Genomic DNA, 19,121 nt, shown 5'->3' on the forward strand with positions numbered 1-19,121 from the left:
AAATCTGTCTTGTCTACAGGAAAGTAGGAGGGGAGGAGGATTTAAGAAGAGATGAAGGGACAGAGAGCTAGGGAGATTGGGAAAGAAGATGGGCAGAGGTAAAACACTTTGGGGAGGGACATTATGAAAGTAGTAAAAAGAATAAACATGGGGAGGGAAATAGAATTGAGAGAAATACAGTTAGCAGTAGTAACTGAATATTTTTGAAGCAGGTTTTTCTGATGACTATTTCTCAAACATATAAAGAATTGGGTCAAATTTATAAAAATAAGAGTTATTCTTCAAATGTAAATGATCAAAAGATACAGTTTTCATATAAAGTAAGTAAATCTATCTATAGACATATAAAAATACTCTAACTCAGTATTGATTGGAGAAATGCAAATTCAAACAATTATAAGGTAGTATTTCCATTCTTAGATTGGCCAATAGGAAAGAAAAGGAAAATAAAAAATATTGGAGGGGATGGGGAAAAAAGGAGACTTTAATGCATTGTTGGTGGAGTTGTGAACTGATTCAATCATTCTATAGAAAAGGTTGGAACTATGCCTGAAGGGCTATAAAACTGTGCATATCCTTTGATCCAACAAATACTACTAACTACTGAAAACTTTTAAAAAAACAAAAAGAAAAAGACCTTTGTACAAAAATATAGTTGTAGCAGCTCTTTTCTGATGTCAAAGAATTGGAAATTGAAAGAATGTTCACATCTAGGGGAATGCTTGAACAAACTGTGATATGTGATTGTGATGGAATGCTATTCTTCTATAAGAAATGATAAGCATATTGCTTCAGAAAAACCTGGAAAGACTTACATGAGCTGATGCAAAATGAAATGTACTGTGTAGTAACAGCAATATTTTAAGATGGTCAGCTAGAAATGATTTAGCTGTTCTCAACAATTCAATGAAGAAATTATATTGAAAAATGCAATCTATCCCCAGAGAAAAAACTGATGTCTGAATACATATTGAAGCATATTTTTACTTTTTTTATTTTTCTTGGGATTTAAAAAAATGTATGTTTTCTTTTGCAACATGATTATTATGGAAATGTTTAGCTTGATTAAGATAAAAGAATAAATCCAAATTGGTTTTAAAGTTTAAAAAAAGAAAATCAAAGCTGCTGAATTATCTTAACAAAATTGATAAAAAAAAGTCTTTGGCTGTATGAAATATTATTTTTGCTATTTTGCTAGACATTTGATCAATGTCTAGAAAAAGTTCATTTTGTAAGGAGAATAATTTCTTTGAATTAGGTTCACAAACTGTGGGAATTCAAATTGCAATTGATATCAATTAGAGAGTTTAGTGCAGTGAAGTAGAAAAAACTCAGAATTAGGAATTAGAGGACCTGAATTTGAATTCTGTCTTGTCATTTATTACTTATGTGATACATCATCCAACACTTTACCTCTTTGGGATTCAGTCTCCTAATCTATAAAAGTTAGGGTTTGGATTGTGGGATCATTAATGTGCCATTTAATTCTGAATCTTGTGATTTTATGATATTAGGAGATGAAATATGAAATTAGATTTCCAGAGCTTGTTCATGTAACATTATAGTCTGAAAATTTCATCTTTTTAAAAAAATAATTTGATTTTTGAAGAACTAAAATAAGAAGTTTCACAGAACTTTAAGCAGAAAAAAATAGAATATATTTCATGAATAGGAATTTCAGAAAAGTGTGATTTACTAAGAATTGACCCTTAAAAAAGTCAATGGGACAAGTCTGGTGTTGCTTCTAGTGGCATTTTCTAAATTTGTTGCAGCAGTGTTTAGCAAGTTTCTCTGTGTGTTGAAGGAAGTCAATTTTAGAAAAATGTGTAATTTGAACATTTAATTTACCTTTACTTGAAAGCTACCAGTTGGATTTAATCAAGTATTAGCCTGTTTGGTTTAGCCCTGACCCCTCATTTCTTTGTGTGGCAAGAAAAAACAAAAGAACATGTTTCAATGCAGGACTAATAAGAACTGAGTGAGGTCTTGTTTATAAAGAATATATTTGAATAATTATAACTTCTTCATTATAACTTTTTGTTCATTGGTTCTACAAAGAGAAAGAAATCACATTACACTGTAACTTGGGAAATTGATTCAAATAAATGTTTCTTTTACTCAAGGCAAGATTAAAGCTAGCTCTATAGCAATCATATGACTCATCCTCTCCCCTTCTCACCTTAACCACTTGACATGCTGAGTTGGTGATTTTTACTTAATCCCTGTCTGCTGTCAATTATCAGTTAGGAAGACAGAGACAGAGAATGATAATTCTATTTTATTGATTTCCTTCCCCATCCCCCCAAAAAAACTCTTAATTTTATTATTTTATTTTATTTTGTTTTGTTTTTTAGGTTTTTGCAAGGTTAATAGGGTTAAGTGGCTTGCCCAAGGCCACACAGCTAGGTGTCTGAGACTGGATTTGAACCCAGGTACTCCTGACTCCAGGGCTGGTGCTTTATCCACTGCACCTCCTGGAGCCGCCCTAATTTTATTATTTTAAAGAAGTTTTTTTTACTTCAAATTTTGTTACTCTCTTTATTTTCAGGATTTCTATTTTAGTTTAACTGAGGTTACTTAATTTGTTACTCTAGTAATTTTTAGTTGCATGCCCATTTTAGGCATTTCCTTTTACTTTTGATGATAAACATTTAGAGATAAACATTTTCCTCTAAGTACAGTTTTGGGTGGATCCTACAAATTTTAATATATTGTCTCGATGGTGTCAATATCTTTAAGATTTTTTGACAGAAAATGTTATATTATATATTAATAGTAAATATGAAACCATAATTTAATTTTCCTCAACTCTCTTAAGCCAAAATATCCTATCTGCAAAATGCACTAATTGTATGCTTTTTGCTTGTGCTGATTCTCTTAGTTTCTTCCTTCCTTCTTTCCTTGTTTCTTCCTTCCTTCCTTTTTTCTTTCTTTTTCCTTCCTTCCTCCCTTCCTCCTTTCCTCCCTGCCTCCCTTCCTCCCTCCCTTCCTCTCTTTTTCTTTCTTTCTTTCTTTCTTTCTTTCTTTCTTTCTTTCTTTCTTTCTTTCTTTCTTTCTTTCTTTCTTTCTTTCTTTCTTTCTTTCTTTCTTTCTTCCTTCCTTCCTTCCTTCCTTCCTTCCTTCCCCTTCTTTCTTTCTTTCTTTCTTTCTTATCTCTCTTTTTCTCATAGCAGTAGTGGTAATAATAGACATTTTTCTTTTCCCTTGCTCTCTTACTGATAAAGTTTCTATTTTATCCTCATTATCTATAAAGTTGTCTGTTGGGTCTTACCATATAAAGAATAGATCCATTTCTCCTTTCTATTCTCTTATATAGTTTCTTGTTTTTTTCTCTCAACTTCATCTTAACAAAAAAGGTGAAAGGGGAGTGTCAGCTCCAATGCTTACCATGATATAATTTTCCCCCGTCCTGTATCTCTCTTCTCTTTTATTGCCCACATGTTTTTTTTCCTTTAAAACTCCATTCTCAAATTTCCCTCCTTATATCATTCTCTTCCTTCTCTCCAATTCCTTTTTTTCCCATTAAGTACATTTCTTCACACATTCTGTATTTGTATTTTGCCCTACCTTAGATGAAAGTCAGGTATGAATATCACTCATTCCTTAGTTCTTCTTTCTTGTTTGTACAGTATGAACTCCTGTGCCCAGATTATTTGATGTATTTCCCCACCCTTATTTCCTTTTTCTGCCCTAGCTATTTCTTTCATCTTGTATTGTCATCAAAACCTCTCCCAGGTCCTCTACTTTAATTAAATTCCTATACTATACATTATACTATATTCCTATACTATACTATACATTAGTGTTCTGAGGGGATGCTTTTCTTACTGAGGGAACTTGTTTCTTTTGACTCCTGTGTTTGTATTTCAGACTTTCAGACTTTCAACTTTGATCTACTTTTTTCCATCAGTTGTACTTAAAAGTTCTCTATCTCAATAAAGTTCCATTTTTTTTCTTCCCTTTTAGGATTTCATTCATTTTTTACTGGGTAAATAGCTTTTTGGCTGTAAGCCTATAGCTTTTGCCTTTTTTTTTAAATATCATTCTATGCTCTTTGCCAAATCAAGTGTGATCTTAGCACTTGGATTATTTCTGAACTCTTTCTGTCTTAGAGAAAATATTTGTTCTATTTTCTAACTTGAAAACTCTAGATTTTAGATAAGATGTTTCTTAGAGTCATCATTTTGGGATGTCTCTGAGGAAGAGATTAGTGGAATCTATTTTCATTGTACCCTCTAGTTCTAAGAGATCTAAGTTCTAAGAGATAGTTTTCTATCATAATTATTTGCTATATGATATCTAAACTTTTTCATTGGTCATGACTTCCAGGTAGTTTAATATTTATTAAATTATCCTTCCTTCATCTGTTTTCCAGGTCAGTTTTTTTTCAATATAAAATACCTTACATTTTTTTCCTTTCTTTTGACTTTGATTTTATATTTCTTGTGATCTTAACAGAGTTAGTAACTTCTGTTTGGTTTATTCTAATTTTCAGGGAGTTTATTACTTAGTGTAAGTCTTTTGTAACTCTTCCATTAAACTCAGTTTTTCCCTCCAAGTCTCTTCTTTAGAGCTCTTGTTTCTGATATTTTCATTCCATTAAAAAATTTAACTAAAATTTTCTTGCTTAATTTCTTTCAGGAATTCTATCCAAGCTGTGTAGATCATTCCAGGCTTCTGTATATTAATCACATTCATTATTTCTTACATCACAACAGTATTTTATTAACGTACCATAATAAATTTAGCCATTCCTCAGTTGAAGTGCATGTATTTTATTTCCAAATTAAAAGACTGCTAAAAACATTTTGGTGTATAAAAGATTTTCTAATGTAGTGTACCTATCTTTCCACAATGCCTCCAAAATTTACTATTGCTGTATCTTCTTGACTTTGTTGATTTGCTTCTCTTTTTTATTAATGATTTGGGGCATTTTCATGTTGTTATTAATAGTGAGTGGGAAAGTTTCTGATAAAGTCTTCTCATGGTTAAGAAATGTTTTTGTCAAGAAAACCTTACATTCCAAAGGAGACTCAAAGCCACCTGTTTTATCATAACACTATTTTTACTGACTTAATAGGACATTTTAACCATAGATATTATTTCATTTTAGTTAACAAACTTTTTTGAAAGTCATTAGGACTTTTTCAGCTCATAAGAAAAATATTATGAGATCATTTCATTCCTTTCTTTGAATCTGTTGTGGGGGTAGATTTTCTGCAAATAGATTGTATCTCTGCGGATTCAGCCTATGGGTCAAAGGAGAAGCGGGGCTAAGGAGGAGAAACTGTGATTAAGTATATATGAACTTGTTTTACCTTACCTTTATGCAGCTCTCAAACTCTCACCTCTTGGTGTGAGATTGTGAATCTGCCCTTTTCTTGAGGAAAGCAAATGAACTTTTTCTGAGGAATATTTTTCTTCAGGGTAAATTTATCCCACAACAATAGTTTGAAAATCTTTTGAGGACTGTTTGACCACTTCTGTATTTGGAAGTGGTTTTGAATACATATACAAATACATGTGAGTACATACATACGCATCTATGTTTGTATACACACACAAATATATATATATATATATATATATATATATACACACACACACACACTCACACAAACACATATGTGGATATATGGATACTTTGATACAAAAATTTTTCCTCCATTTGACCATTTTCATTCCTATTCTAGGTGTATTAAGTTTGCATAGAACCTTTACAATTTCATATAATCCAAGATAACTATTTCATCTCTTTCTATGTGGTTAAGAACACATCACCTACCCATTGCATATTCTATATGATCGATCTCTTATTTTTTTAATGATATGAACTTCAATATTAATATCAAATAGGGGATGGCTAGGTGGTCCAGTGGGTAGAGCACCAGCCCTGGAGTCAGGAGTACCTGATCTCAAATCCAGTCTCAGACACTTAATAATTACCTAAGCCGTGTGGCCTTGGGCAAGCCACTTAACCCCATTTGCCTTGCAAAAACCTAAAAAAAATTAATATCAAATATCCATTTTAAATTTATTTTAGAGAATTTCTATTTTTAGTCAGTTTTGTATTTGTTCTGATCAATTCATTTGACTTCTCTCTTTTCTTGATGAATGTGTAAAAATGCAACATTGTAGAAGTGATCATCCTACTACTCAAATAAGTTTCTCTCATGTAACTACTCCTCCACTCTGTAAAAATGAATTTTGTCTGCTTGTCTACTTCCTTCCCTTCCTCCCTCTTCCTTCAGTTCCCTGCCCCCCTCCTCTTTCTTTTTTTTCTCTCTCCTAACAGAGAGTGCTTATAGTAAAACCACCTTTTCTCAACTGTATTCTAAATAAATAATTACAATCTCAACTAACATTTACTGGTAATTACCACTATCTATGAAGACAAAATAACTGTTTAGAATATTAAAGATAATTTACTTACACACACACACACACACACACACACACACACACACACACACACATACTAGCATCTGGATGAGAAAGCTTTAGATTTTATAAAGGAATTTGGGATTAAAGAATATCCAGAACTATTGTTTTGGAGTCTATAGTCCGGAGTGATTCTGCAATATAGTTTGATATAAAATAGCATTTACAATTGCATTAAGCTTCTATTTGATGCTTCTGCTCTAAGCTCCAAATAGTTTCTTTTCAGTTACCATTTCTCCAGCTCCATTTTTCTTCTGCTTACCCCATCTGAAACTCAGTTCCCTTTTGGATTTGAATACTATATTCAGCATATTGACCATTAAAGGTCACTGTGAGATATATGTTTTCATATATCAAACTGTGTGGGATAAAAATCAACTTAAAAATATAAAGACTCCTCTGAACAAAAAAGACAAACTCATAACTTTATAATAAACCTATTTTTCTAGACTTAGACATTATGTCATTAAAATAGTTATAATCCTGAAGGTTATTCTCACCATCTGAATGTGAGGTAATATTTTATGAAAACCTTTCATTCTTTTCTTTGTTACTAGGTAGATTTTTTTCCATGTAAAGATTGTAACTCTGAAGATCCAACCAATGAGGTTGGAAGGGGGGGGGGGGTTAGGGAGGGGGTATTGCACTAGGCCATATAATCTTGCTTGACTGTCAATTTGGGGCAGATCCTTGATCTTTTACTACCTTTGAGAGACTTGGAGTGTACCCTTGTCTTGAGAAAAATAAATATTTTTTTTTTCCTTTCTGTGCAGAGGAGTCTCTCAATATTTTTTTAAGAAGATTTTTATCCCAAACAATACCTCTCCTCAATTGTTTTATTTTGATGATAGTCTCATCTGCAAATGCCTTTACTCCTCTTCTTATGGCTTGCTTTAGCCTAGCAACTGTGCAAATCACAAAATCAGTTGTCTTTTCTCATTAATAGTGACTGGAAGAATGACTGAATATAATATGTTTCTTATGGAATTTTTGACCTTCTGGACTTTACAGGAATTCATATTATGTTATGTCAGAGAGCCTGGCCTTTTGATCCCAAATCACTGAATCACATGCTTTTCAAATGAGGCTTTCCAATATTTTCCTCTATTCTAGGTCAGAGGTTTGTCAGTTCTTTAGTGAGCTAGTAACAGAGCTTTTAACAAGGTAACTAAGCTTTCCATGGTACTTCCCCAAGGAGACATGGTTCTTATTCTGAAAAGATTTGATATCCTTCTAGAGTTAGTCTCTCCCCCCACTCCCCAACCTCCCTGCCATGAAGACATTTTCCTATTTAATTTGAAGGATCTGGTTTCAGTCTTATATGTTGGTATGACTTTTTTTTGGCTGGGGGAGCCTAACTTTGGCCTTCCTTACAAGTGATTTGACATTTTTCTGACTTATTTGCTTTCCTCACCCTTCTTTTTCTCAGGTTCTCTTTTTTTCATTAAGGTCTTTACTTAACCTTGAATTAGCAATAATCACATTCTGGATTAAATCGTTTAAGGGAATTAGCATTTAAAAAATTTTTTTTTTTCATTTTTAAATAATTGATCTTTTTTATGTAACCCAAAATTTCCCCTGTAGTCCTCCCCTTCCTCCTGCCAGAGTGGCATCCTTTATAGCAAAAAATAAAGAGGAGAACAAATATAATTATACTCCACAAAGCAGATTAATATAGTAAACAATTTGATAATGTATGCGATGTTCCACACTTGTGGATTACTCTTCCCCTACCAGTACAAAGGAGTAGGAAGAAATATCATCTCATATCATTTTCTTTAGGGCCAAATTTGTTCTTTATAATTTTACAACATTCATCTTTTAGTTGTTTTGTGATTATTGTTCTTTCCATTTACATTGTTAGTTATATTGATAGTGTATATTATTTTCTTTAGTCTCTCTACATAAACTCATTTAAAGCTTCTTTTTATTCATTATGATTGTTATTTCTGACAGCATTAACAGTATCGCATACATTTATGTACCACAGTTTGTTTAGCCATTTCCCAATTGATGGGAATTATTTTCCCCCCTTTTGGTAATATTCTAAAGTTATTTATTTCCAATACTCATGACTGAAATGCTTGCTTCTAAGAAATATTTTCTTAAAATAATCATTGTCCAGAAGTCTTCTTGCCTAAGGAGAGAGTGAGTACTTTGTCTCTGGAGGTCTTCAAGAAAAGAATGGATGACTCCATGAGGAGAATTTCTGACTTTGACTAGATTTTCTGTGAAGTCACTTTCCACTTCTGAAATTCTAACATTCTGCCTAGCATTACACTCTGAAAGGTCCTATGTGGCATTCAGTAGGCACAATTATACAGAAGTATTGAGTATTTAAAAGAGACTGGAAGTTTGATTTCATCAGTTGAATTTATAGAAAGAATTTCACCAGGCTATTCCTCATAAATATTACCATGTTTAATGCATGGAAACCTATTAGGTTCTCTTGTATTCCAGTCCATTGTCACAAATCTCTTGCAAAGGTCTTTAGATTCACTGAATTGTTGCAATGTTTCATAAGCTTATATTAATTTCATTCAATCTCCTTAGTTTCTTGAGATTTTCTTACGTGAAAAAATGGATCTACTTGTGTAGTTTGGTTTGATGAATGCTCTGCAATGGTATGTGAGACATACAAGTAAAGTTCAATCTATAGGAGTTTCAGGAGTACCCCTTGTGACAAATTCCAAAACTGAACTAATAAAATCTCTCAGTGATTTGAGAGTTGATCTGATATGCATTTTACATTATTTAAAGCTGATGGAAATTTTAAACAATTTATAAATTACCCATATTACTTATATTCTAGGACATTTACCCATGTAAAATATAAATATGTACCCAAAGATTAAGAATAAATATAAAAGCAAATTATTAATAATCCTATTTATAATATATGTGCACATATATACTTATGTGATATAAATATGTAATAACTTTGATCACTTTTCTTTTAGTATTTTATTTTTCCTCAGTTAAACATAAAAACAATTTACAACATTCATTTTTGTGATTTGAATTACAAATTCTCTCCCTTTGCCCCCCACCCCCAAATGGAGAAGGTAAGAAATTCAATATAGATTAAACATCTGTTGTCATGTATAATATTTCCTTTATCATGTTGTAAAAGAAAACAGACCAAAAAACCCTCAAGAAAAATATAGTAAAAAGTATATTTTATTCTGTATTTAGACAACATCAGTTTTTTCTCTGGGGATGGATAACATTTTTCATCTTAAATCCTTCAGAGTTATCTAGGATTAACTAAGAATAGTTAAATCTTTCAAACCATTTTGTCTTACAATACTGCTGTTATTTTGTAAATAATACATTTCATTTTACATCAACTCATGTAAGTCTTTCCAGGTTTTTCTGAGTGTATCCTGCTCATCATTTCTTACAGCAAAACAGTATTCCATCACATTCTATCACATACCACAATTTGTTCAGTAATTTCCCAATTGATGGACATCCCCTCAATTTCCAGTTCTTTGCGACTAGGAAAAAACTGCTATAAATACTGTTGAACATATAGATCCTTTCCCTTTTTTAAAAGAAATCCTTTTAAGAATTTCAAGGTGGCATGAAGGCAGCATTTCCAGGGAACTCCTTCACCCCCCAAACTCCAAAAGTCAACAAATTATGATTCTAGCCAAAATTAAGAGGGGCAATACCCACAGAAAGACTGAGTGATACATTTTCCCAGTCCAAGAAGTTCCGTGGGAAAGGTGTGTTTCACCAGGACTAGGGGTTGGGAAAAAACCACAGCCACAGTGCAACCCAGCCCAGCCCAGCCCAGCCCAGCCCAGAGATTACTGGCAGCAGCTTGAAGGGGCAACGAGAGAACTCTGCTACAGCAGAATGCGTGTAGAGTGTGCAGTGAGGAGCACTAGCTGGAGAATCTGCAACAAGAATCTGGAGAAAGCAGCCTGTACCCCCAGAGACAGTAAGGGAAGTCTGCAGGGATTTCTCTGCTCTCCCTGGGGTAGGACTCTGCTGCTAGCCTACACTCAGATCCAGGTTGCAGTTTGGGCTTCCATACTAAGTAGCCAAGCTGGATCCCTCCAGGGCAGTACGGGGGTAGGGGAGATCCACATATCAAAGCACAGGCAAGAGAGCATAAGACCTTGGGCAAAGAAAGTTGGGTGCCACCCCCAACCAAAAAAAAAAAAAAACCCCTCAAAGCCTTAGAAGTGCTGTCTTGGGCTGAGGAAATAAGTAAACAACAGAAAGAGAAAAATCTGGCCATAGTCCCATGGAAGATCACACATACTCAGATGATGACAAAATCTAAGCTTCTATATCCAAAACCTCCAAGAGAAATAGAAAATGGGTTCAGACTATGGATGAGCTCAAAAAAGACTTTGAAAAGCAATTAAGGGAGATGGAGGAAAAATTGGGAGGAGAAATGAGAGCAATGCAGAAAAATCATGAAAACCAAATCAAAAGCTTGGTGAAAGATATACAAAAAAATACTGAAGAAAATTATATGTTAAAAACCAGTTTAGGCCTAATGGAAAAAGAAAAGCAAAAGGCAAATAAGGAGAAGAATGCCTTAAAAAGCAGAATTGGTCAACTGGAAAAGGAGATAAAAAAGCTCTCTGAAGAAAATAACTCCTTCAAATGCAAAATGGAACTAAAGGAACCTGATGACTTTGCAAGAAAACAGGAAGAAATAAAACTCTTGCAAAAAAAGCCAAAAATTAGAAGAAAATGTGCAATATCTCGTATGGAAAAACAACTGACCTTGAAAACAGATCCAGAAGAAATAATTTAAAAATTATTGGGCTATCTGAAAGCCACAATCAGGAGATGAGCCTAGACTTCATTTTTCAAGAAATAATACAGCAAAATTGCTCTGAGATCCTAGAAGCTGAGGGTAAAATAGAAATTGATGGAATTCACCAATCACCTCCTGGAAGAGATCCCAAAAGAAAAACTTCCAGGAATATTATATCCAAATTCCAAAATTCCCAAATCAAAGAGAAAAGTCTAAAAGCTGCCAGAAACAAACAATTCAACTACCAAGGCTCCATACTTAGGATTACACAGGATCTGGCAGTATCTACATTAAGGGCTTGTATGGATTAGAATATGATATTCTGGAAGGCAAAAGATCTTGATTTACAACCAAGAATCAACTACCCAGCAAAACTGAACATACTCTTTCAGGGGAAATGATGGACTTTCAATGAAACAGGGCACTTTCAAACTTTCTTATTGAAACAACCAGAGCTGAACAGAAAGTTTGATCTACAAGTACAGGACTCTGATGAACCATAGAGGGGGTGGAAGAGAAGGACTAACTATAAGGAACTTGATGATGTTGAACTGTTTGTATTCCTGCATGGGAAGAAGATATTGATAACTCATATGAACTTTCTCATGTATAAGAGCTGTTAGAAGGAGCATATATAGACAGGGCACAGGCAGGAGGGGCATATAATGGTATAACATAGTAAAAAAATGGAGTCAATGGGTGATAAAGGAAAGTACTGGGAGGAAGGGAAAGGAGATGAAGAAGAAGCAGCTAAGAAATTTCACATAAGAGTCAAGAAAAAGCTTTTTCAATGGAGTGGAAAGGGGGAAGGCAAGGGGGAATGAGTGAGCCTTCGTTCTCATCAAAGATGGTTCAGAGAGGAAATAACATGCACATTAATAGGGCGATGAAATCTATCTTACCCTAGAGAAATATGAGAAGAAAGGGATGGAATAAGGGGGGATGGGGGAGGGAAGGGGGGGAATAGGTGATAGAAGAGAGAAAAGATTGAAGGAGAGGGTACTCAGATTCAACACACTTTTGGACAGGGCCAGGATGAAAGGAGAGAGAGAGAATAGAATAAATGAGAATGGGGAGGAATAGAGTGGAGGGATATACAGCTAGTAATAGCAACTGTGGGAAAAATATTGGAGCAACTTCTCTGGTGGACTTATGATAAAGAAAGAAACTCACCCCAGAGACAGCCATTGGAATCTGAACACAGACTGAAGTACATTTTTTTTCCTCTCTATTCTTGAGGTTTCTCATCTTCTTGGGGGGAGGGGGGGTTATGTTTACTCTTATGTTTATTCTTATAATACATTGAATTTACATCAATATATAGCATGGAAACAATGTAAAAACTATCAGACAGCCTTCTGTGGGGGGGGGAAGGTGGGAAATTGTAAAATTCAAAACCTTAGAGAAAATGATAGGTAGAGATCACTATTATATATGATTGGAAAACAAATAAAATATTTTTAAAAATCATTTTTAGATACAGACCTAGTAGCGGTAATTGCTAGGTCAAAGGGTATGTGTGGTTGTATAGTTCTATGGGCTTTGCAGAGTGGTTAAATCCATTCACAACTCTTCCAACAATGCATTAATATCTCATTTGCCATTTTCCTTTTCTGGTCTGTTTGTTAGTCTATTAGTTATGGGATATTACCTCAGAATTGTTATAATTTGTAATTCTCTAATCAACAGTAAATGTTTTATATGACTATAGATATATTTGATTATTTCATCTGAAAACCTTTAATCTTTGATAAAATATCACTTGTGAAGTTCTTATTTTTACAAATTTGACTCAGAAATGAAGGCTTTACCCCTTTATCAGAGAAACTTCAAAATTTTTTTGTTATTCTTGTTAATTATGTTTTTCTTCAACTCATTCTCCCTGCCCTCACACTACCCCATTTTATTCTGTGCTCTCTTTCCTTCCATGCAGTCCCTCCTCAAAAGAGTTTTGCTTCTGTTGACACTCTCCCTCCCCAATCTACCCTCCCTTCTATCACTCTCCCCTTCTGTTATCCCCCTTCCCCTCCTACTTTCCTGAAGAGTAAGATCACCTGGGTTAAAGAGTAAAATAACACACTGAAAAGAACTGAAAAGTGAAGGTTGGAAGAGGAGGAAAAATACCCAGGCAGAGCCATGATGTAACAATTTTGAAAGTCAGAAGCAGGTCAGGGAGGAAAATAAAGGTGTGAAAACTTAATATTCACCTAAAATTGTGGCTTCAGAGGGATCTTATCTATTGCAAGAAACCAGAAAGAAGTTCCAGGGTTTAGATATAGATCAATGTTAGAGAATGAGGAGGCCAGAGATTCTAATACAAATTCTAGGGCAAGAAAGCAGTTAAAACATTATGCTGGCAAGGTTCAGACAGTTACTATAATTATTATAACTGTTATTATTATTATTATTATTAAATGAATCAGTGAATTGAATGAAAGCTAATAAATAACTGGATGACTATATTCTCTCACAGATTTTAAAATTCTCCCTAAAGAAGACATCCAGGGGCAGCTAGGATAAAGCACAAACACAAGAGAATCTGAGTTCAAATTCGGATCCAGATACTTGATACTTACTAGTTGTGTGACCTTAGGCAAATCACTTAACTCCATGCTTCCCCCAAACATCCCCCCCCAAAAGAAGACAACTAACCTCTTCCAAATATACATCATACATATATTAGAAGACTAGATGTATTATAGAACTACCTAAATTTGACAAGTTTTTCATATATTAACAGAACTGGCCTTGGAGTTTAAGGAAGGAAGGACTCAGAGTGGAAGAACCATCCTGCAGAAATCAATCTTTGTAATTTTTTAATATATGTATATATAGGGAATCACATTAAAAATGTCAGTTTCTTTCTTGTAAGTCAGTTTCTCCCTAACAGGGACATATAAATAATGAAATGGAGTCTGTCACTGAGGAATAATAGTAAGTTGTTTCTCTGGAGGTTCTAGATAATTTATTTATTGAAAATCAAAGACAGTTAAAGAACAGATTAACTCAATTCCATAACTTTCTTTTAGCAACAAGAATCATAGTATTTTGTATATTTAGAAATAACTGAAAGCTTTTCCTTGGCCCCAATACTACAGAGATTTTCCATTTCCTTCTCTAGTTTATTTTACAGAAGAGGAAATTGAAGCAAACACGATTAAGTGGCTTTCCCAGGGTCACACATCTAGGAAGTGTCTAAGTTCAAATATGACCTTAGGTCTTCTTGACTCCAGCACCAGCACTCTATTCACATGCCACCTAGCTGTCCACAATAGCAAAAGGAAGCTTCTGCACTGGAAATAATAGAATTTACACCACTAAAGACAACCCTGATTAATAGAGGACTTAATATGAACTCAATCCATAGCATTTGTTTGTAAACCAAGTTCAAGATAAATGTCAGTTATCATGGTCCTCTTGAAAAATGCTTTGGATAAAATGAAATGAATTCTTGGGTCTTTTTTTGATGGTCTCTAGAAATTAAAAACTACAAAGTATTCAAATATAAATATGAGCTTTGAAGTCTTTCCTAAACAAATTTTCATATTAAATTTTGTTCTTGTTCTCTTTAAAGTTGACATTAGTTGATTTATTTTTCAGTACTTCCTTCCTCGTTCAGGTTTACAGAAACAGAGAAAAGAAAAAACAGAAAAGTATGCAGGGAAAAGAAAAGATGAAAGATGGAGATTGTCAAAGGTGAACTTAAGCTCTTTCCCAAACCACTAGCAGGGCTAAGAGACCCAGTATGGGAAAACATTCCTTTGAAGGAACAAAAGTGAAGTACAGAATTTGGTACTGGGAAAGGGAAAGAAGTAGGAAAAGAGATTGCTTGAATTGGTCTCCCAACAAAATATTATCCGAAAATCATATCCCCACAAAAACATATCACTGACTATTTATCTGTTTATTTTTTGAAAGTTGTTTTTGCTTGTTAGACTGCTACTCCTACTGTTTTGGATTCTCTTGATGCATAGCAAATATTTTTCTATATTATTAGTTTTATTTCTTTTATGTCTTTGTTTTTAAATTTGTTTCTTATAAGCAGAACATAAAAAAGAATTCAATATGAAACCATAAAACTCCATCTTACAGCATTTGCTTTATTTTTTTCAGTTATAGACAATAAATTTTACATATTGCATACAAATTGTTCTGTTGGTCTGTATTTACTTGGGGTATTTATTTCTTTACATTTTCTTCTACACATTTTTAAAAAATTTACACTATAGCTAACACCTCCCCACCACCACCACCACCACCCACATATTAAAAACCAAGAGGAAAAAAAAGACAATTGCGCAACAGATAATTAAAACTAAGCAATATAGATTCATGATTGCCATATTCAAAAATATATGACTCTTCTACAAGAAAGGAAGAAAGGAAAAGAAGGAAGGAAGGAAGGAAGGAAGGAAGGAAGGAAGGAAGAAAGAAAGAAAGAAAGAAAGAGCAGATGTTGCTATGGAGTTCTTTATGCATAGAATATCTATGATATGCATAAAATGGGACTATCTGGTTGGGACTCAAACTTTTTCCAAATAGATCAGTAGTTATACCAAATCAAGCTCTAACTTGTTGGTCTAAAGAAAAAAAAAACTACCATTGATTATTATCACAGAAGGAATGCAGTTTTCTTAGTCTGAGTAATCAACAAAGAAGAGTCAGTGATGACTAATGTGCATTTATGATTTCTTTAAATTTAATACTCTGGCCCAGGTTAAATGAAGAAGAGATTAAATACCTAAACAACCTTATCTCAGAAAAAAGAAATTCAACAAGCCATTATTGAACTCCCTAAAAAAAATCTCCAGGGCCTGATGGATTCACAAGTGAATTCTACCAAACATTTAAGGAACAATTGGTTCCAATTCTATATAAATTCTTTGGAAAAATAGGGAAAGATGGAACTCTGCCTAACTCTTTCCATGAAACCAATATGCTGCTGTTACCTAAACCAGGAAGAGTTAAAAACACAGAAAGAAAATTATAGACCTATTTCCCTGATGAATATAGATGCAAAAATCCTAAATAAAATCTTAGCAAAACGATTACGACAAGTCATCACTAGGATAATACATTATGATCAAGTAGGATTTATTCCAGGAATGCAGGGTTAGTTCAATATTAGGAAAACTGTTAGTATACTCAATTATATCAACAACAAACCTATCAGAAATCATATGATCTTATCAATAGATGCTGAAAAAGCTTTTGACAAAATACAGCATCCATTCCTATTAAAAACACTAGAGAGTGTAGGAATAAATGGACTGTTCCTTAAAATAATTAGCAATATCTATCTGAAACCATCAACAAGCATTATATTCAATGGGGAGAGGCTAGAGGCATTCCCAATAAGATCAGGGGTGAAACAAGGATGCCCATTATCACCACTACTATTCAATATTGTATTAGAAATGTTAGCATCAGCAATTAGAGAAGAAAAAGAAATTGAAGGAATTAGAATTGGGAAGGAAAAGACAAAACTCTCACTCTTTTGCAGATGACATGATGGTTTGCCTAGAGAATCCCAAGAAATCATCCAAAAAACTACTGGAAACAATTAGCAATTTTAGCAAAGTTGCATACAGCAGGAAGAGCTAGAAAGAGAAATCCCATTCAAAGTAACCTCAGACAATATAAAATACTTGGGAGTCTATTTGCCAAGACAGACTCAGAATCTTTTTGAAAACAATTATAAAACACTTCTCACACAAATTAAATCAGATTTAAATAACTGGGCAAATATCAACTGCTCATGGATAGGTAGAGCTAATATAATAAAAATGACAATTCACCAAAACTAAACTATCTGTTTAGTGCCCTACCAATCAAAATTCCAAAAGATTACTTTAATGAGTTAGAAAAAAATTGTAAGTAAATTCATATGGAGAAATAAGAAGTCAAGAATTGCCAGGAGCTTAATGAAAAAAAGTGCAAAAGAAGGTGGCTTAGTCCTACCGATCTAAAATTATATTATAAAGCATCAGTCATCAAAACTGTTTGGTATTGGCTAAGAAATAGAGTGGTGGACCCGTGGAATAGACTAGGTGTAAAAACAGGAGATGATTATACTAATCTGCTGTTTGATAAACCCAAAGAGTCCAGCCATTGGGATAAAAACTCCCTCTTTGATAAAAACTGCTGGGATAATCAGAAGTTAGTATGGAAGAAACTTAGATTAGACCAATACCTAACACCTTTTACCAAGATAAGATCGAAATGGTTACAGGACTTAGACATAAAAAACAATACTATAAGCAAATTAGAAGATCAAGGACTAGTTTACCTGTCAGATCTATGGAAAGGGGAGCAGTTTATGACTAAGGAAGAGTTGGAGAACATCATCAAAAACCAATTAGATGATTTCGATTACATTAAATTAAAAAGCTTTTGCACAGATAAAACCAATGTAACCAAGATCAAAAGAAATATAGTAAATTGGGAAACAATCTTTACAACTAATGATTCTGACAAAGGACTCATTTCAAAAATATACAGAGAACTGAGTCATATTTTTAAAATTAAAAGCCATTCCCCAATTGACAAATGGTCAAAGGATATGCAAAGGCAATTTACAGATGAGGAGATCAAAGCAATACATAGCCATATGAAAAAAAAATTCTCTAAATCATTAATTATTAGAGAAGTGCAAATTAAAGCTTCTCTGAGGTACCACCTCACACCTCTCAGATTGGCCAATATGACTAGGAAGGATAATGATCATTGTTGGAAGGATTGTGGGAAATCTGGGACACTATTACACTGTTGGTGGAGCTGTGAACTCATCCAACCCTTCTGGAGAGCTATTTGGAACTATGCCCAAAGGGCAACAAAAATGTGCATACCCTTTGACCCAGCAATACCACTACTGGGTCTATACCCTGAAGAGATGAGGAAAAAGGGTAAAAACATTACTTGTACAAAAATATTTATAGCAGCCCTGTTTGTGGTGGCAAAGAATTGGAAATCAAGTAAACGTCCTTCAGTTGGGGAATGGCTTAGCAAACTGTGTTATATGTATGTCATGGAACACTATTGTTCTATTAGAAACCAGGAGGGATGGAATTTCAGGGAAGCCTGGAGGGATTTGCATGAACTTATGCTGAGTGAGATGAGCAGAACCAGAAAAACACTGTACACCCTAACAGCAACATGGGAGTGATGTTCAACCTTGAAGGACTCATTTATTCCATCAGTGCAACAATTGGGAACAATTTTGGTCTGTCAGCAAAGAAGAGTGCCATTTGCATCCAGATAAGGAGCTGTGGAGTTTGAACAAAGTTCAAGGACTATATCCTTTAATTTAGAAAAACACAGATATCTTTTTGTCTGATCTTGTTACCTCTTAGACTTCTCTTCTTTAATGATATGATTTCTCTCTCATCACACCCAATTTGGATCAAGGTACAACATGGAAACAAAGTAGAGACTGACAGAGTGCTTTCCATGGGGGTGGGGTGGGGGGAGGGAAGTAAGATTGGGGGAGGGGAGGATTGTAAAACTCAAATAATATCTTTAATAAAAATTAATTAAAAAAATAAATTTAATACTCTGAAACACAACATTTAGGAGGACACTCTGAGAAATAAAGTATGAGAATGAGAGATGTTTGATCAATTTTCTATTACTAAGAGATGAAAGAAAACTGGACTGGATGTTAGAAAATATGGAGTACAGGTGTCTCTGCATTTGACTATTACCTTAACTGACTCCATGCGTAAAATAAATATGTCTGAGTGTCTAATTTCTGAGTCACTAATAAAGTCATTAAAGTCTTAATTCAATAAGATTTTAGATTAATTTAATTTAGATTAATTTTAGTATTAATAATTAATAATATTAATTGAGATTAATAATTAGCTGAATGTTATTGACTTGAGCAGGAACAATGAAT

The sequence above is a fragment of the Macrotis lagotis genome, chromosome 1, assembly GCF_037893015.1.
Source record: "Macrotis lagotis isolate mMagLag1 chromosome 1, bilby.v1.9.chrom.fasta, whole genome shotgun sequence".
In the NCBI taxonomy this organism is placed as follows: domain Eukaryota; kingdom Metazoa; phylum Chordata; class Mammalia; order Peramelemorphia; family Peramelidae; genus Macrotis; species Macrotis lagotis.